Below are 21,470 nucleotides of genomic sequence, written 5' to 3'. Positions count from 1 at the left end.
GGCGACTTTTCAGTTAATTGTGATACCACAATATTGACCTTTTGTTTATCACTGAGTGTAGTTCGATTCAATATTAAGCTCTAAAATTGTCACCAACATATTGACAGGGGACCACCGCAAAAAAATGTTGAACCCATTTAACCTATCTATCACGATGATATACGTGTAACAATTACAACCCAGCAGCTTGTATGTTATACGATTCTCCAACGATGTAGGGCAAGGATCAAATCGAATCTTCTTCTACGACCTCGATTTATATCAAACTCGGTGTTTAAATCTTCATCATCATCAAAATACTCGTCTTTATATTCATATTCGTCGTTAAGTTTCCTAGTAGTAACAAAATTTGATTGAATGCATGACATTGCACATATGCAATTATATGGCATATATGCAATGACAGTTCATATCGGCTCAAATGCATGAAATTGCAGATATGATATCATACATTGTAGAGCACTTGTAAATATAATTTGTATTATAAAACTATATACGTAGCGTTTAGAATAGAGTAAACTTTTCATTTTATATTTACATTTAAAAAAATTTTTAAGAAAGTTTCATAATATTAAAACAAATAAGTTAAATTTTTCGAGGTACTCAAAATGCTTATTTTAATTTCGCTTTATTTAAATGAAATTGTTACGATACTGGACAAAATCCTTATCAAATATAATCTACGGCTTCCAAAATGTGAATAACAAAAAAAATTATGGTAAAATATGTAAAAGAATAGGAGCTAGACAGGCAAGAAACTAACATTGCATATATGCAATGTCATGCAACGAAGGGTTAATAACTCATTATATTAAATACATTCAAATTTATGTGTTGCTACGAATCTAAACTTTTAGTGTGTTAATATTTTGTTGTTGTTTTTGATTTCAGCTTAAAACCATGCGTTGACTAAACTACAAGTGTAGCTTAACCAACAGAGGAAAAGTGTATTTGTCAATTTATTTGGGCAAAGCCCTTTAACCTGTATTTGGTAATTCCGAAACGGCCGTCCATCCAACCATCTTGCAGTCTATAGGGCTTTGCCCAAATAAATTTGACAAGTACACAACACCTTTCCTCTATTGGTTAAGCTACACTTGTAGTTAAGTCAACGCATGGTTTTAAGCTCAAATCATAAACAACAAAAATGATTGAAGAACAAACCAAAAAAAAATTGGTGTTTTAATATATTATTTTGGATTTCAACTACATAAGACCAAATTGCAATTTCTGTCAACATTTTGAAACACTAAGTTTTTTTGTCATATTTGATGCGCATTCAAGATTTTGGTGTGCACACGCCGAGAAGAAACATGATTGTCACAATCATATTCGAAGAGAAAAATAATATGATAGGAGCTATTTTTGCGGCGACCATGTAACATTTTCACCTGCAACCATGTTGGTTCTGTGAACATGGTTCTAAGAAAAATAAAATTATCATCATCTAAAATGTTATTATAGGGCTGTTTTCTTTTTGCACTGGATAGAACTTTTGTATGGCAATCGTTGCACTGGTGTTCTATCCAGTGCAACTATCAGTGCAAGTCGCACCAGAGTCACCATTATATGCGAATTTTGTAGTTGTCAAAATATGAATTGGCAACTAACTAAAATACTGGGGAGGAGCACATCTCAAGTGAATGTCACATACTGAAAAGAAGAAGAAACAAAAGCAAATGTAAATAAACAAAACAGAAGTATTTGTTTAAATTTTGTTTCACTGCAACAAAAACAGGAATATGTATCGAATTATGTAGAAATATCTAGTGGCCCAACTTTAAATGTAGCGTCTCTAACAACTTCCAATAAAGGAACTCTCACGGAAGTGACGATTTCATTTGGACATTTCGTCAAAGGCCTTCTCTGTATTTCGTGAGACTCACAATAATTATGGAGTTCGAAAAAATTTAACCGCGCCTTAAATTTTTACAAAAACACCTTAAATGGCATGAGAATCAGTGAAATGTGTTTTATTTTCCTACAAATCAAAGTTTAAATTGCATGGCTCGGGTGGTGGAAGTTTAGTACGAAGGTCCAAAGAAAAGTCTTAATCCAAGAAATAAAAACAGTTCCTTCAACAATGGTGGGGGTAATATTATGGTCTGGGGGTCGTTTTTTGGACATGTTATGGCTCCGATTTATAGAGTATAGAGGGCACTATGCTTTTGGAAATCTTCAAAAACAGTTTGTCCCATGTAATATTACCATAACAATCACGGGAAATACCGTCTACATGGATTATTCAGTGCGATCATGATCTCCAGCACTCGTATAGTGTGCTAAAACAACTTATTTCTAATGAAAAAGTGTGTGTACTTGTACTCTATGTTTCGAATTCAGGCCAATGTCGTTCCTATGTTTAGAAACAAAATAATGTATTATACCCTTCATTGTGGACCAAATTCATTGATACCATCTCAAGTTTGTTGCGAGCTATATAAAGGTTGATATTCCCATATGCATGAATTTGAATCTGCACCGATTTAGACAAAATTGTATACACTTCAACAAAATCTATGTACTTAATATTTGAATCTAACTTTATGGGACGAAACATAATTTTAGTCAAAAATAAAAAAATAATAATAATAAGAAAATCTGAAGTCTGGCGGGGCAGACTATACTATACACAACTTTGTATTTAGATCCACATTTTGATAAAATCTCAATCCTTCAATTTTGTTGAGTGCTTTTTATAAAGGTTTATTTACCTCACTCGATTTGGACAATGTATATTGTAATACTTCTATAAAGAGTGCGACGCAGGGTATACATTTTTAGGCAATTTCGCAAAATTGAATTTATAATCGGTCGAAAGATTTATATTAGAGGTTTTTTAAGAATCGGTGACCATCAGCACGAAATAACATTATATGAAAATTTACTATAGAAATACATTTTCAATAAATATGCTAAATTTTGAGAAAATTTTCTATAGAAATAAAATTTTGACAAATTTTTCTATAGAAAAACAAGTAAGGAAAGTCTATAGTCGGACAGGGCCGACTATATTATACCCTGCACCACTTTGTGATCTACATTTTCGACACCATCTGAATTCCTTCAAATTTTTTGAGTGGTATATATAAAGATTTATGTTCCCATATACATGCATTTAAATCTGAACCGACAATATATTTAAGACCAAAATTCTATTGACTTAAAATTTATGTCGGCTAATGCCCTGGGGTGGAACACAATGTTAGTAAAAAACAAGTAAGTAAAGTCTAAAGTCGGGCTGGGCCGACTATATTATACCCTTCACCACTATGTATACCAACATTTGTGTTACCACCTTAACTACTTCAAATTTGCTGGGAGCTATGTAAAGGTTTGCATTTCCAGATACAAATACTTATAATGAAGAGAATATTTGTACAAAAACACTAGAATTAAAATCGGCTATCACCATGGGATGAAACACAATGTTAGTAAAAAATATGGGAAATATGAAGCGAGAGAAATTTTAATGCAAGTGTACAAAAGGACATTTATGATTTATCAGGCGATACATATGTATACCAAATATAGGAAAATTTTAGTAATATTTGCAATTTTTGCTACTCACCAGTGGCGATTTTAAAAGGATATTGGTAGATCTCGCCAAGATATGTGGTCAAGTGTGGGTTGTAACATATTATTTGGTCAAGTCGAGCGACTTGGAGCCTTATTTAAAAATCAACTGTTCTGTGGAAATTCTGGCACTACAGGATATGACTAAGATATGAGGAAATCATCACAGAGTTTTGTCTAAAGTGTGGGAATTTTGGTCATATTTGTAATAACTGGAAACACGAATATATGGGGGTTTTATCTAAATCTGAACCAAATCAGATCAAACTTAACACACTTAAATATCTAAAATATTAAAGATTTTAACCAAATTCAACACACATAACGACACCTAAATCTGAATCGATTTCAATCAAATTTACCAAGCATTGCTAGAATGTTAATTCTACTCTCTGTGCAAAACTTCACGAAAATCGGTAGTAAACTTTGGCCTCTGTTGTCATATGAGTCTAAATCGGACGAAAGATATATATCGGTGCTATATCTAAATTTGAACCGATTTCAATCAAATTTTGCACTCGTGACTATATGGCCAAGCGTTATGTTTGAGCAAAATTTCAACCAAATCAGGGTAAAACTCAGGCTGAATCCATATAAGTGCATATCGGACGAAAGATATATATGGAAGCTATATCTAAATCTGAACCGATTTCAATAAAATTTGGCACATTTGACTATACTACCAATTGTACTCCTAGTGCAAAATTTCTACCAAATTTGGGTTAAAATCTGGCTTCTAGGGCCGTATAAGTGGACGAAAGATATATATGGGAGCTATATCTAAATCTGAACCGATTTCTTCCAAAATCAATAGGGTTCTATTCTGACCCAAAACACATACTTGTGCCAAATTTGAAGTCGATTGGGCTTAAATTGCGACCTAGACTTTGATTACAAAAATGTGTTCACGGACAGACGGACATGGCTATATCGACTCAGGAGCCCACCCTAAGCATTTTTGCCAAAGACACCATGTGTCTATCTCGTCTCCTTCTGGGTGTTGCAAACATATGCACTAACTTATAATACCCTGTTCAACAGTGTGGCGCAGGGTATAAAAATTTTATAAATTATTGTTCATTAGGCCGTGAAGTACAAAAATATAACAGCAGACATCTACTGCTGTTTTTAGCAGACCTTTTCTATGAGTATACTGGAAGTCGAGTCTGAATTTGGAAAATAAAGTTGTTAACTCGTTTTAAAGGATTTTAATAGCATATAGAGAACAAAAGCTGAAAAAATGAAAACTTAAAATTCGCTTCCTAGAAAGAAGTACACAAAACCGAAATTTAAAAAAAAATGTGTCTTAAAAATATCCTTACTAGTATTCTCCGCTTCTTTGGCTCGGATTTAAAAAAAAAGGGAAAAAAGGAAAGGGAAAAAGTAAATTTTTAAAGTAAAGACAAAATCTTTGTAACAGGACATGCCTTTTTTTGAGTGTATACTGCATAATTTTCATAAATAAGGAAATTCGGTTCATCTCCCAAACCTATACCAATGATACCCTTGCTTATGTTTACTAATTCGCATGGGGTGGTTTAGGGTATGATATAGTCGCCCCCGCCCAATACCGATATGGACCAATTTTTGTATGGTTGTTAGAAACCACATACTAACACCACGTACCAAATTTCAACCGGATCGGATGAATTTTGCCCCTCCAAGAGTCTCCGAAGGTCAAATCTGGGGATCGGTTTATATGGGGGCTATACGTTAAGTAATGCGATATGGCCCTTTTCCAATAAGATACGACCTATATCAATAACAACTTCTTGTGCCAAGTTTCAAGTCGATAGCTTGTTTCGAACGGAAGTTGGCGTGATTTCAACAGACGGACCGACCATCATCGGGTCGTATTTTTTCCAAAATGAGGCCGGTCAGGCAGTTACTGTGAATGGTGTTCGCTATCGTAAGATGATAACGAACTTTGTATGGCCCGAATTTGCCACACAGCTAACGAAACAATGGCTCTTTTGCGCAACAAATTTAATGTCCGTGTTATCTCACGTAATGGCGATGTCAATTGACCGCCAAGATCATGTGATTTGACACCGTTGGACTTTTTTCTTTGTGGTTATTTGAAAGAAAAGGTGTACGTCGATAAGCCAGCAACAATTCAATAGCTAAAGGACGAGATAATTCGGCACATTAACGGCATAGAACCTCAATTATGCCCCAGCGTCATCGAAAATTTGGACCATCGGATGGAGGTGTGCCACCGAGGTCGCGGCATCTATTTGGCCTATAGTTTGTTCCATACATAATTGAGTAATACGAATATATCATAATAAAATAAAATTACAATAATGTCCTAAATAGTTTGTGTTTTATTCAAAATCAACATCGGCCCTTGAAAATTTAACCACCCTATTCTTTATGGGGTCTTAGAGCAATTTTTCGATCTGTTACAAACGGAATGACAAACTTAAAAAACCACCATTTTATGGTGGAGGGTATAAAAATAGCATTTGGAATAGTATATAATAATAAAATTGCCTTCTTCATCATTATTTAGAAAATATTCACCAAGACAGTATGATTTTGGTTTGGATTTTGCGGTAAAATTTAAAATTTTCATGAATTTTTTAGATATTTACGCTTCATTTGTGTATAATTTTTCTATTCTTTAGTTAACCCTCTAATGCCCAATCCCTCCTTTAGGCGGACTTCAATAAATAAGGAAGCTTTTAGTAAAACACACCTTAACACAATAAAAATGGGTAAAATAAAAAGAAAACAGTTGGAACTGTTCAAGAGGCTTTGCAGCATATACTGAATTTTACCTATAAAATTTTCTTGTTTAGTTTTCTTGCTTTTGTGTCGTTAACATTAAATATTTATTCAGATGGCCAAAAAATTGGGGCATAAACCTAATTTTTTTAATGGTTACATTTTCTTAATAAATTTTAAAATAATAAAAACTTTTGTCTTACACTTTTCGACATTTTTTATTTTCACGGCGAAAGCTTAGGGAAACCTTGAAAATAAAAAATGTAAAAACAAGTGTAATGAAACTTAGTTTTTATTGATGGAACCATGAACGCCTAAATGTTTTTTAACATATTTAAAAATTTTGAAAGAAAATCTTCACTCCAGCGCCTCTAAAATGGGATTTCGTGATAAAGACTCCTTGTTCCAACAAGCAAACACCTCAAACACACGGCCTGGGATGTGAAAATATGGCTCCTTCACAACACTAAATATCTCAAAACGCAACCACAAAGCCCAGGTAGCAACCCCATTGAAAACTAGGATCTCATTTGGAACCGTGGATCGGACAAAACCAAATTTCATCTTGGACAGCCCTTAAAAAAAGTGTTACAAGAAGAATGGGGCAAAATCTCTCAAGAAACGTGTCGATGCCAAGACGACTGGAAGCCATTTGCGCTAACAAAGGGTACTATTCCAAATACTAAGTGGACCAAAATAATGTCTCATACAATGTGATTACTGATACGACGAATACTTTTGTGAGCTTTTTTTTGTAGTTTTTTGATTTAATGATTACAAATAATACAATAAAATTAATTTCACGATTTTTGTTTACGTTTTGCTGTTATGTATATCCATGGAAACATTTTAATAAAACTTTTTCATATAAATGTTAAGCGGTTTGCGATTTCAAGATAAAAAAAAGAATATTTTTGTGAGTCACTGTATATGTTTTGTTTTTGTTTTTTGTATGACTTGTTTTATGGCCTAAAACAGCAAGAAATCCCTTTCTCAACTAAATATACAAATAAACTTGCGATATTTGTTTTTGGCTGGTGGTGGTGATGTTTTTCTCTGCCTACAATTATTGGTATTTCGTTCCAAAGAAAAACTTATAAACGAAGGTGGCTATTAAACCCATGACAAAAGGCATCAGCCATGACTTCATTACGATTCCTTGTTCTTTTGCTCAGTATTCCATGTGGGTTCGGATTTTTCTGGAACATTTGTACGCTCTTCAGCAACTAGTTAACCGATTTTGTATTGTTGCATCATTTCACGGGCATATGAACTGTGACCAACTTCTTCGAAATTTTCTGTAGCATCTTTACCAGCTTGTTCGATCAAGACTTCTTCACCACCAGGATGCTCATTGAGAAACGGGGTCACGTCATACACGTTGTTGTGGATTATGAACCAATTCTTTTCTTTTGTAATATTTTTGGCAACTTCGGCGTGGGTACATTATTTTACATTTTGCGATGACATGGTGTTTAATTAAATAATTTGTGGTATTAAGTTGAATTATATTTCCTGTATATTCTCTCCCTCTTGTGATGGCTGGCCGAAGTCTGTAATTCTACGTTAACTAGGCTTTTGTGATTTTGATGCAATTGGCATATCCATTTCTATACCACACATGCTTGTGGTATTAGCCACTTGTAAATCCACCACTTGAGCAAATTCCCATGTTTCCACGCGTTTGGTTGATAAACATGACGCACTGAATCTGTTTCCACGCACGTAGCTGTTGCCAGCAGTCATTTGTTTTTGAAAAGCAAGCAGCAAATCCTTTAAAATTAATAATCACTCTTTCGTTTTTGGTACACTTATTTCTATAAATTGATTATTAAATGTAAACAATAACTATGATTTTGACATTTGACGACCAAGTGTTGCCAATCAAAATCGAAAATTGAACTGGCTAGACGTTTTGCGTTTTCTTTTTGCACTGGTTATCAGTGCAATAAGAAAACTGACCTTATATTGATAACAAGAATTTTGTTTCAATCAAAAGACAATGGTCACGATCTAAAATATTGTGGTACTCGTCAAAAATGGGTTTCTTCCAGTTAAAAGAACATTGTCACAACCTAAAATGTTTTGATCTTTGTGAATAAATTTTTTGTCGTCGACAAAAAGGACGCCACTTGAGAAAAGAAAACACAAAATTAACTTTATTTATTGGTTTTTATTTATTTATAAATTAAATCATTGTTGATTTGTATATATAATGTCCAGGAATCAAACATCCCTGCCAACATTTTTTGAATTTGGGGACTCTTTTGAGAATCCCCACTACGTCGAAAACAGTCATATACGACATCAAAAACTCGTCGGAAAAGCGCCGTCACTATTGAGAAGTTGTACCACGCCAAGTTACTACAAAAATGTTTCGCATGAGTGCAATTATTAGGTGCCTTTATAGATCAATTTAGAACGACGCCAATAAGGGACCCTCCAAACAATCAGAAAAAGTGAATTTTAAGATAGTTGTAAAAGAATCATTGTGGTCGAGTAAAACACGTTTGTTTAGATATTTATTAATTTGATTAAACATTTACAAATTCTTAAAAATATAACATTTATACCACTATCACATTACATTTAACATAATTTTTGGCATTAATGATGATGTTGAGTTACAAGTAGCGAGTTACATGTTGCTGCGTCTATCAACCAGTGTTTTTATTCCATGGAGGCAGCGTGTCTTTAAAATATCTGAAAAACAATCACTTTATTCCATTTGGAAAATCACCAAATTGTTCACCAATATACCTTTCACAATTTTAAGCGTATAATCTATGATTTCAGAACTTTATTTTCGTTTTTATTTAATTAAAATATAACAAGCTGGTTGCGCTGGGCGTTTCACAAAAAAAAAAATGGTTTGTTTAACAGTAGGGATGGCAAATTACTTGCATGTACTTTTTGATGTACCTTTTCATGATGGTTGAAGTGACATTTACGAGTCTGTGGTAACGATGAGGTTGAAATGGAACTTTGAAATGCTGGCAGGGATCATATATTTTTACACACTCCATTTTGGTTCAATTTAAACAATAAGTAATCATTCCATACTTACTTCATGCCCATCAAATGTACCAACGCAGACATCATGTAACTGCAAATAAAAATTTATACCATATATCAAAATGCAGAACAAAAACAGGTACACTTTTTTCAATTACACTTTCCTTTTTGGTATTCACATAAAACCACGTGCCACTTCTGCACGGATGAAAAAGACTGTTTCTCATATTTTGTTATTACAAAATTAACATTTTATTTTTCCTTGGGCAATTGATCAGCTACTTCTTTGATCCTTACAAACTGTGTGGTCCGCTGTTCGAATCCCCGTCCGGCAAAGGGTAAAATTAAAATAAAAAAATCATACAATTGAATAATTTCTTCTACAATGTTTGTATTACTGAAAAAGGTGCTAAGAACTAAAAAATCTCGTGGAAGTGAGAAAGATGTGGGGGAATATACAATTGGGCAGAAACAAAATTTTGAGCATTCAGGTCGAAAACCTATGTTGTTAGCACCTATATTACCTGTTTATTTTCATAATTCATTATGATTGTAAATATATAAATAAATAAATACAATTTTGAGAATTTTTTTAAGCATATAATAATTTTGGGTGCAAAATGCTTCCAAACATATTATATGTTCATATAATAACATATTGTTTTTTGGAAGACAACATTATTGAATTTGGATGCAAAAATACAAAATGTTTGGAACTTAGACTACCCAAACATATATTGTTTAGACCAATATGCTTTCAAACATATTATATATTGGAAGAGATCAAACATATAAATGTTTGGGCAATACCCAAAAATGTATATGCTTGAAGCAAAATATGTTTGGGAGTATATGTTACAGAAGCGATTTTTTGTGAGCGTGTGAATAAATAAATTAACACAAAACACAGTAATTCCGTATTCTCCGTCCATTCCAAGTAACAATCAACACACCACTGACGCGCAAAATGAAAATCGTGTGTACCTGCTCAATGTTTTTATAAAATTCTTTTCGCTGCAAAAAAAAAATGGAATGGTGACGAAAACAATGAACATGGTTTTTATGGTCATATAACTAATTGTTCTAGACATATCTATAGGTAACCCATAAAAATACTTTTCTCCCTGCAAGAAAGTCAAAAAATTGAATGGCCAGGTACATGACCTTCCCCACCGTGTAATGGTCTCAAATTCTATCATTTAATTAATAGAACATGTTTGCGGCATTTGAGAACCATTTAAATGCTTATTGCCAGCATACATATTTCTCCGCTCGAAATTTATTTTTACAAAAACAAAATATATGGTTTTCGCGACAACTACACACTCTAGATAAGCATTAAGTGGATGCGGCAACCATGTCCAAACATGTTTTTTCTGTGCGTGCAAAGTACACTTAACCTATCTTAATACATGTATTGATATAATGATTTATTTATTAGCCTATCATTACTGATTTTTGTATTGTATGGAGTGTAACGACCCTCACACCCAGATCCTATCAACTCAGTCGGTTACGAATTCAATTATATTTAAAGGTAGCAAAACAAAAAATGATGACGAATGCATAAGAATTATACGAATCAAGAATTAAGGAAGGATGTGAATATAAGAACCAAGATGTTAACGATATCTCGATCGGAATGCCCGCTCCTTCATGCCAACTGTCTTAATTATTTTCAGCCGTATTAGCATTATTTACGAACAAATCTTCAATTTCGAAAATTATGACGAAAGTTTAGAATTTCATTGCAATAACGTATATTTAAGGCAAACATTGACATTAGTCAACGAGAATAATATCAACACTAATTTCTAAGGAATTAGAATAACGAGTATGTTTAATATGATATGATATTTGATGGAATATATGATTTTTTACGAAGTGTTAACTAGGACAAAGTTCAGCGTATGGCGTGCATGTGTATCCCAGGAGCATTCAGTAAGACATGAACAAATTCCCTTAATGTCATGCTGCATCTATTGCCTTTAGACATTTTGGCCAAACAGTAAGCTGCAACAACGGCTGTGCGGTTGCGCGAGCTATCGCTGTGGTCGGAAAAAGGTACGGCCACAGGTCTGTCCTGAAAATAATGCCAGATGTGCCTAACGTAGTGTGAAACCGCTTTTCGACAAAAAGTTTGAAACTCTGATTCCCAACAGTGAGACGTGGTGCACACAGATCCCGGGGAAAAAACGATATATAGATTTCTACACTGATGGCTCTAAATTGGATGGACAAGTGGGTTTCGAAGTATATTCTAAAGATCTGGAACTTCCAATATCGAAAAGATTACCTAATCACTGTAGTGTTTTTCAGGCTAAAATATTAGCAATAAGAGAGGTGGCGAATTGGCTGAGAAGTAATGTTCCAAAAACTGTTGGCATTAATATATACTCGGACAGTCAACCTGCAATAAAATCCTTGGACTCTGTGTTCCTTAACTCGAAAAAGACCATCGACTGCCACAAATCTCTCAACGAGATGGATGAGCAGCACAATATTCACCTAATATGGGTGCCTGGCTGGGAACGGATGAGTTAGCAAGGCTAGGAACTACCTTACATATTCCAGGGGAACTAGAGTCTGTTGGTATGCCTCTGACTACCTGCAAGCTCTTACTGCGTGAGAAGGCTGTTATGATGGCAGATGTTTGATGGGATAATTGCAAGGGTTGTAACTACACCAAACAAATATGGCCCCATTTAAACTTAAACCGCACACTAGATATGCTAGTGTTCTCAAGACGGCAGATATCACTTCTGATATCTGCTATAACACGTCGCTGCCTGATAGGCGATTTTGCAAAAACTATTGGCGCGAAGTATAATGACTATTGTATGAGCTGTCATGATGCGGACGAAAAGGAATCAATTAAACACCTCTTGTGTGAGTGCCCTGCATTTTGTGTAAAGCGTCATAATGGACTGAATAGTCTAATGCTGTTTTCTTTTCTGAAAAAAGTGCTTTGCCGTCATTTTGTCTGTACAGAATGCGCATTTTTAAAATGTTACCAGCAACCTAAAAAAATGCTATCATTTCAGCGGGCAGAAAAGAATTCAAAGAAGGAAACAGGGCAATCGCAGCACTCTCGTTTGTTGGCAGTGCTGAAAATGCCCGTAATTTGCCTCTATGCGTGGCACTATTTTCACAACAGAATTCGAAGCCTTTTCGCACTTTTGCATGTTTTTTTAGAAAAGAACCTAAAAAGTACATTTTCTGGCCAAAATGCAAAAAAAGTGCGCATTTTTCATAAGAAAAGAAAACGCCATAAGTGAGCCTGACACTTAATCGGGTGCCGCTTTAACCTAACCTAACTAGGTTACAATAATATTTAAGGTGTAATATCATCTATATAGGTACAAATAAATAACATCTTTCAATAATTACATTTCCTTAATTTGTCGACAAGAGCTTGTGGGCCATTCTTCTCTTAAGATTACGTATGCAAGTTATTAAAATTTATGTAGATGATACTTTCCGATGTGATAAGATTTTCATATAGATTTGTGCCATAATTTCCAAATTGCAGTCTTCGTCGCTAAGCGTTCTCTTCTCAAATTTTCATTAATGATGATGACAGTGTTCAAATACTTTGTATTTTTTATAGTTTGAAATATTGTTTTTTCTTTGGAATATTGAATCTAGTTTCAGAATCATGGATTATATCAAAGTTATTGAGTAGTTTACCAAGATCATATTGTAAAGAAATAAAAATAACTTCTTACACGATTGAGTGGTTGTAAGTCACTAATTTTGTTATAAAAAATATTCATCCTTATATACTAAATCTTAAACTAGCTACAATCTAAATATTCTTAAAAAGTAAAGATAAGAACATGAAGCCCTTAATAATATTTATGGCCACACATGTGCACCACATTGCTGCGTTATCAGCTACGGCTACACATGTAATGCGTTTTCATTTTATTATGTCATAAACCTTATCTATCGCTTATATATCGCAGACATTGCATGTTTAGAAATCTAAATACATATGATACATTAATAACAGCTCTTGAGGTAGGAGATGAAAAAGTCTCGGCCATGACTCTTGCAAAAAATACATTATTATAGGAATATACAAAATTAAAAAATGAGACAAAAAATACAGCTCTAAAACTAATAACATAATGACAAGAAAACGATTATTTGTCATCAGTGACATTCGAAAAGATTGAATATATGTAAAAAAAAAAATAAACAAACTTTTTGGTGTTCGGTCGAAGCAGGGATCGCACCCACGACCCTTGGCATGTAAGGCGGACGTAGCAACCACTGCTCCACGGTGTCCTACTAAATGTATGTTTCTGTTAAATAACTTTTTTTTAAACGGCTCGTGGGCGCCGCAATCTATGCTATATAAATGTAACTTATATGGATAATTGTCTATTGATGATAATAACAGCTACATAGCTTGCGAATTGCATGTTGGCTTACAAATTGCATGGTCCGCGGTTCGATTCTCGGTCCAGGCGAAAGGTAAAATATAAAAAAAATTATCTAATTATACAATTATTTTTCGAGCTTTTATGGACAAATATAGATTAAGGAACATGGTTAATAGAGCCATTGAAAAGAAAACGCCAGATACAAATCTATACACGCCTGGACTGTACATGTTTCGGTTCGGGCGAATGAACCTTTCCACAGCCTTTAGTATAGATCTGGCTGGGAGAGATAACTCAATTTTGGGCCCTTTATGCTAACTCCTTATGGAGAAAACATTTGGGAAATTTCCTCTTACAAATTGAATCATCTTTTCTCCCACTGTACATCATCTTTTCATATAACTTACAAGTCCCTTAATCTTATTTTTATTTCGTTTTGTTACATAGTAATGCAACAACACGAAATTTATTTTTAGAAAGCTAATTTGTTAGAATTCACCTAAGTGGTGAACAGTCGAACAATGCTTATTGTTTCTACAGTCAACTACAACATATGACAATTAACAGAAACTGGTTTCCAGGATACAACAACAATTCTAAAAAAAATTATAATATCGAATAATTTCTTCTACATTGTTTGTATTACAGAAAAAGGTGCTAAGAACTAAAAAACGTCGTAGAAGTGAGGAAGATGTAAGGGAAATGCAATTAGCCAGAAAAGATTTTTTTGATTTAGTCATTATGAAATTGTTTTTTACATCCTGGAAAAGAATAAACGTTTATCACAAAAAGTATATACTTTTCTTACAAATAAACTTCCTTACAGCGAAAAGCAAATGAGAAACGAACTTTGTTTGTCTAAAATTTCGTTTGGGAGGAAAGAATTATTTTTTTTGCGTGGGTTGCTGGGATTTAATTCCAAAATCTGAGAGTTAGAATAGTATTGGCTGTACACGGAGGAAAAAGGTGTGTTTTTTATAAGTTTGGATACAAAAATAGTATGTTTTTTAACACAATATGTGTGGGTACAAGAATATTGTGTTTGAAAACTAGTATATTATGTTTCCAATCGATATGTAAATATGTTACAGCATAATATGTTTACGTGATAAATTTTTTTAATACTTGCCGCGGAAAAATATATTTTTACGACATTTAAAACATACATTTTATATTATACTGTTATATAATACTTTCTGTTTAATTGGTACAGAAATTTCTTGCTTCATGGCCTCTTTCATCGACTCAATAACGGACTTTGATTCGTCACACTCTGTTTTTACTTTACGTACCTTGTGAATTTGAGGCCGCGCTAGCAATCTCGCAGTCTCCTGTGCGAATGCGAATGTTACTGTTTCAGCGAATGTAGCCTTTTGTAACGCATATGTTGCACATTTTATATCTGGGTCTCGAATTCCACAATAGGATGACTCTCACCTGGGTATGTCAAAAGCACTAGCCGCTCAACTTCTGTTGCGAAATCTTGTAGGGTTTCATTCGATTTCTGGATTCTTCCTCTCAATTCCATTCTGAAGATGTCCTGCTTGGGCTCTCCACCATACTTGCGTTGAAGTGCCGCTATTACTTCATTATAGTCATTTCTAGAAGCAGCGGGAATGCTTTGTATCACATCAGCAGCATTGCCCTTTAATGCCAATAGAAGTTCAATTGCTTTATCATCGTCATTCCACAAATTTCTACAAGCAACCATTTCGAATTGGAATTTGAAGACATCAAATGACGTTGAGCCATCGAAAACAGGAGTTTTGATTTTTGAGCCCTCGATGACGCGCACTGGACCACCTTTAATTTCCAGCTCTGACATTTTTTTCTCGATGTGTAGAAACTTCTCATCATGAACCATAATTTTCTTCTCTATATGGTCCACACGTTTCTCCATGCCTTCAGAAATTTGTTGTAGTTTTTCATTGAGAATTCTAGAATTTTTGTCGAATTTTTCTTCCAATTTTCTAGAATTTTCTTCCATTTTTCTAAAATTTTCTTCCATTATCTAGAATTCTCATCCATGATTTTTCTAGAGTTTTCCTCCATCATTTTGCTCAAAACACTGAGCATTGATGTGTAATCCACAACACTCGAAGCCACAGACGGAGTTTCTAACTGCTGGTATTGACGAGTATTGAATCATCAATGTCTTCCTTATAATCAAACTCAAGCGTCGCAATGTCCATATTACGCCGTTCAAACTCTTCCAGTAGACGGCAGCTCCAGTTTGCTCAATTCCTTTTTTAAGTCTTCCACTCGAAGCTCATTAAACTTCATTGTAGATTTTTTTCGTTATTTCACTTCCAACACCAATTGTTACGTTTTTATATTTAGGGGTTTTTAATTACCCGACAATTAAAATACTGTTCGTTTCAATAACGTTAATCTACAATTTATTTACTATGACTTTACACTTTACAATTCGTTCACACTGATGTTATTCGTTTGACGCTTTAATTAAGACTGACTCGTTAGCAGCATGCGAGCGCTTTTATATATGACGGTCTGGCAATGTGAGAACATTCGGGCAGCACTACAATATTCTGGCAATGCCAGAACATTCTTTGACAACGCTAGAAGAATCTACGACCATTAAGTTATTCATCTGGTGGCTGCCAAACACATAGACACTCACATAGATATGTGCTCGCATTACTACGACAACAATAACAATGACAATATACAATGAGAATGCAAAATAACAAAGCAAAGGGGTTGTTATCAAAGAGAGTAAGAACTTACATTTCGATATGAAAATAAGCAAACAAACCCAATAAACACAAACGTTTGAAAAATACTAAAATTCAATAATTTTTCAAACATTTTTTCAAAGGATTAGGGTAATAATCAAGTTGAGAAATTGTTGAGAAAATCGCGTTCTCAACAAAAAACAGACATTACCCTCAACAGTAAAATTCAACACAATAGCAATAATTTCTCAACTGCAATCCTCAAATTGAAATGCATCGCTACTCAATAATTTCTCAAACAGTTTTCAATGTGATAAAAATAAAAAATTAGCATTGTTGCGAATACTTTCAAACCACAATTTGTATGAAAGTCAATCCTAGTTCTAACTGAAAGTCAATACTAAATTTCTAGAGATTTTGTAAATTTTATTATTTTTTTCGTTAACAAATATAATAATCTTAAAAATAACATTAATAATATATACAAATAATAATATAATACCAATCAAAATGTAATTATCTTATTAAACGTATTAATAAATAAAACTATGAAACAACTTTAAATACCTTAAACATTTTTACATGTATAATTCCATTTCCTCCATAATGTTGGTGTCAAATAACTATTAATTAATATGCTGGCAATTTGAAATAATTACTATCGAGGAACTTGCTGGCTTGTGTGTTAGAATAGATTCCAGCAAGAGGAAATCACAAAATATCAAACTGATGACGGGATGTAAATTGATGTAATGCACATTTCCATCCAGAAGTTCTTGATATAGGAATTGCTGCACTTTGTTTTAATTGGTTGCACTTTGTAAGTTTTCTGAAAACTTTTCTTTGTTGTTCCCTTCATCGGTTTTTCATCGGCCAACATCTTCCAAGAATATACCATCCAATGATTTTAGTTTTCTGCAAAACAATCGAGTTTTGTGATTTCCATTATGTTTTCATTTCACTTTTTATTTTGACTTACCAATTTGTATTTCTTCCAACTGACCACATACTTCGTGATTTCCTCAAGAACGTTGGTGTTACAAAATTGTTGTTATTAAAATACTGGCAATTTTCAGGAACTTGATGACCAGATAATTGGAATAAATTTCCAGCAATTTCAATTCACAAAATAACAAATTAAACTGATGATGCGATGTAAATTAAACTATCGATGTGATGCGAATTATCATCCAGTAGTTGTTGATATGCATAAATACCAAGTTTTTTTGGTTGCACTTTGATTTATGGAAACTTTCTCTTCTCGATAAGCAATTTTTCATCGGCCAGCCTCTTAATGTGTCCAAGAATCAGCATCCAAATATTTTTTTTAGTTGTCTGCAAAGAGATTTGATTTTAGTGACTTCCTTAAAGTTTTCATTTCGTGTTTTAGTTTTACTTACCAATTATTATAAGCAATTTCAATTGATTATTAAAAAATTTCCACATTTTTGTATTTCTTCCACGAACTTTGTTGTCCAAAGTAGTATTGAAAACCATGTGGTTTTTTCGTTGCATTTCAGGGTAGTGTTTTGTCAAAGTTTTCTCCAATTATCTTCAACACATTTTCAAAGTTTTCGTCAACATTTTGCCAAATTGGTTGTAATTCGCAAACAATTCGAAGATGTATTGAAGATGAGCTGTTTCAAGTCAAGTTGAATTTATGTTGAAAATGATATTTACCCTCAAACTGAAAAGGTGTTGCATTTGAAAAACGCTCATCCTGTGTTTATTGGGAAAGAACATAAAAATAATTCAGGAAAGTACCAGAAAATGAATAGATGATTCCAACAAGTGATAAAGAAATTTTATCGTTACAATTTGAAATTTTAAATTAACGGAAACTAATTTAAATAAACCAATTTTTTATCTTTCTTTATCATCATGCTCCGTTTTCTCAATTTCGCAATTTTCCTATATCTAGAACTGGTTTTCCTAATTTCTTCGCCAAAAATTCTGGCTCTCACTTTCTCATACTCCAGTTTCCTTTGATGTAGTGATTTAAAACTGACTGGATGCTTCTCATTACTTTGTAATTCATCGCCTTCCTTTCTGGTCAACACTGTGATTCCGGGGTTCTCGGCTTCGGGCAGAAACCCCCGGTCATCTCTACCGCCTCTGAATTTTTTGCCACATCCCTGGCAACATTTGTTGAATTTGGGGGCGCTTCTGAGAATCCCCACTACGTCGAAAACAGTCGTATACGATATCCAAAACTCCTCGGAAAAGCGCCGTCACTATTGAGAAGTTGTACCACGCTAAGTTACTACAAAAAAGTATCGCATGAGTGCAATTATTAGGTGCCCTTCTGGATACATTTAGAAAGACGCCAATAAGAACCCCTTCAAACAATCAGAGAAAGTGCATTTTAAGATAGTTGTAAAAGAATCATTGTGGTCAAATAAAACACGATTGTTTAGATGATTATTAATTTTATTAAACATTTATAAATTCTCATAAATATAACATTTATACGACTATCACATCACACTTAACATATTTTTATGCATTAATAAAAGATTGAAGTAGAGTTTCAAGTTGCAAGTTACATGTTGTAGCGTCTATCAGCCAGTGCTTTTATTCCGAATGGAGGCAGCCTGTCTGGAAAAATATTTGAAAAACTATCACTTTATTCCATTTGGAAAGTCAAAAATTGTTCTCCAATATACCTTTCACAATTTTAAGCGAAATAACTATGTTTTCAGCAATTCCCCTGCCAGCATTTCAAAGTTCCATTTCATCTTCATCGCTACCACAGACTCGTAAATGTCACTACAACCATCCTACTGTGATGGGGGGCAGCATATCATAGTATCATAGTAGTTCAAAATGTACTTCATACATGTATTTTGCCATCACTACTTTTACAAAAGCCATTTTATTTTTTGTGAAACGCCAAGCGCAACCAGCTTGTTATATTTTATTTAAATAAAAACGAAAATAAAGTTCTGAAAACATAGATTTTACGCTTAAAATTGTGAAAGGTATATTGGTGAACAATTTTTGATTTTCCAAATGGAATAAAGTGATTGTTTTTCAAATATTTTATAGACACGCTGCCTCCATCGAATAAAAACACTGGCTGATAGACGCTGCAACATGTAACTCGCTACTTGTAACTCAACATCATCATCAATGCAAAAAATTATGTTAAATGTGATGTGATAGTGGTATAAATGTTATATTTTTAAGAATTTGTAAATGATTAATCAAATTAATAAATATCTAAACAAACGTGTTTTACTCGACCACAATGATTCTTTTACCACTATCTTAAAATGTGCTTTTTCTGATTGTTTGGAGGGTCTCTTATTGGCGTCGTTCTAAATTGATCTATAAAGGCACCTAATAATTGCACTCATGCGAAACCTTTTTGTAGTAACTTGGCGTGGTACAACTTCTCAATAGTGACGGCGCTTTTCCGACGAGTTTTTGATATCGTATATGATTGTTTTCGACGTACTGGGGATTCTCAGAAGCGCCCCCAAATTCAAAAAATGTTGGCAGGGTCATTATCGTTTTTATTTAAATAAATTATAAGAAGCTAGTTGTGCTTGGTGTTTCACAAAATATAAAATGGCTCCTGTAACAATAGTGATGGCAAAATACTTTCATGCGAATAGTGATGGCAAAATACTATCACAGTTGGAGTGTCACTTACGAGTCTGTGGTAGCGATGAGGATGAAATGGAACTTTGAAATGCTGGCAGGGATAAACACAAAACGAATCGTCCTCTCCACACATGAAACATTTCATGTCGAAGAAGACAAGAATTCCCTGAGCTACATTTTCGAAGATTCTTACGGTAAAAGTCCCCCGGCATACCACACGTGAAACACAAATTTAGATGGAATGGGGAAGGACATAATAACTGATCAGTTTTCCGCACAATTTCGTTTCCACGACCGTGATTTCAATACTACGATATTTAAAATTGGGCAGTTGCCAAACAAATTTTTTTTCTTTAAAATGCAGTCTAATGCGCTTTACAGATTATCAGTTATTCCGGACGGAATGTCGGTGTTTGTAAAGAATCTTACAGTCTGTCGGATCGATACGACTTGTCGGCGATGGCTAAATAATCGGTAAATGTGTTATCGATCCCGTAAACATGCAGCAGTATCGATTATGCCTTCGGACTCAATCCCACGGCGGCGGGTTCTACGCACCGGATTGACCCGATGGATACCAGCCATCGGCCAGCGGCTGCCACCTCAGTGTACGTGTTGTCTCGTCCATTTTTTCGTGTTGGAGAAGGTGCATCCCGGGGAGCCTTCTCCGCCTGCTTTTGGTCCGAGCCGGGATAGAGGAAAACCCCGGACCATGGTACTGTGCCGTCTGCCGAAATCGAATTCACCATCGCTCGGTTTCGGTGAGGTGTAACCGGTGCATGGAATGGGTGCACTTCCGGAATTGCTCCGGCCTAACATCGCTGCGGGAGTATAGTCAAACTGACTTCGTGGCAGGATGCTGTGCCAATGACAGCAGCAGTGGGTCATCTGATTATGTGACCCCACCGACTTCTCCCGCACAACAATATTCTCCGCCGCAGCATCTTACACCGAATATTGTTGTACCAGTTCCGGAGAGTGCATCATTTTTACAATTTAATTGCAACGGGCTCCGTGGTAAGATTAGTGAGATCGTAGACTTTATGAATCGGAAAAGGATAAGGGTCGCGGCGATCCAGGAAACAAAGCTGAATCCCACCTGCAGCCTACGACATTGTGATGGGTACAATGTCCTACGGAAGGATCGCACAAGAAATGGAGGTGGTGGCCTGGCTTTCATATTACACCGTTCCGTGCAGTATAGACCTATCACGCTTGTGCTAGACACTAATGACCCGTACATGGAATGTATGGGGGTAGCAGTTAAGTGTGGGGCTGCCGAGATAGAGCTATACAATGTGTACATACCGCCGGTTGGTAGCTGTGCTCCTGGTTATAGCCCAAACATTGAGTGGTTGTTGAGCGGGCATAACCGATTGGTTCTAGGAGATTTTAATGCCCACCATGAACATTGGCATTCTCTCCTGGGTAATGACCAGAGGGGCATAGCTTT

At 34.6% G+C, this 21,470-nt stretch overlaps 3 long non-coding RNA genes across 3 annotated transcripts; 1 reads left to right on the top strand and 2 right to left on the bottom strand.

The window, feature by feature from the left end:
- Positions 1-8,795: 8,795 nt before the first annotated feature.
- LOC142227669 (uncharacterized) lies at positions 8,796-9,466 on the bottom strand. Its single transcript, XR_012719960.1, has 2 exons — positions 9,067-9,466; positions 8,796-9,009 (listed from the first exon to the last, which is right to left on the bottom strand). It is a non-coding gene; the product is annotated as an uncharacterized LOC142227669 (long non-coding RNA).
- Positions 9,467-17,053: 7,587 nt separating this feature from the next.
- LOC142227668 (uncharacterized) lies at positions 17,054-17,671 on the bottom strand. The gene is made up of 2 exons (XR_012719959.1): positions 17,388-17,671; positions 17,054-17,323 (listed from the first exon to the last, which is right to left on the bottom strand). It is a non-coding gene; the product is annotated as an uncharacterized LOC142227668 (long non-coding RNA).
- A 1,571-nt stretch (positions 17,672-19,242) lies between these two features.
- On the top strand, positions 19,243-19,659 carry LOC142227667 (uncharacterized). Its single transcript, XR_012719958.1, has 2 exons — positions 19,243-19,389; positions 19,457-19,659. It is a non-coding gene; the product is annotated as an uncharacterized LOC142227667 (long non-coding RNA).
- The last annotated feature ends 1,811 nt before the right edge of the window (positions 19,660-21,470 follow it).

This window comes from Haematobia irritans, chromosome 2 (genome assembly GCF_050003625.1).
Source record: "Haematobia irritans isolate KBUSLIRL chromosome 2, ASM5000362v1, whole genome shotgun sequence".
Lineage (NCBI taxonomy): Eukaryota > Metazoa > Arthropoda > Insecta > Diptera > Muscidae > Haematobia > Haematobia irritans.
Note: the sequence above shows the minus strand (reverse complement) of the source record. Positions and strands in the feature narration are given on the sequence as shown.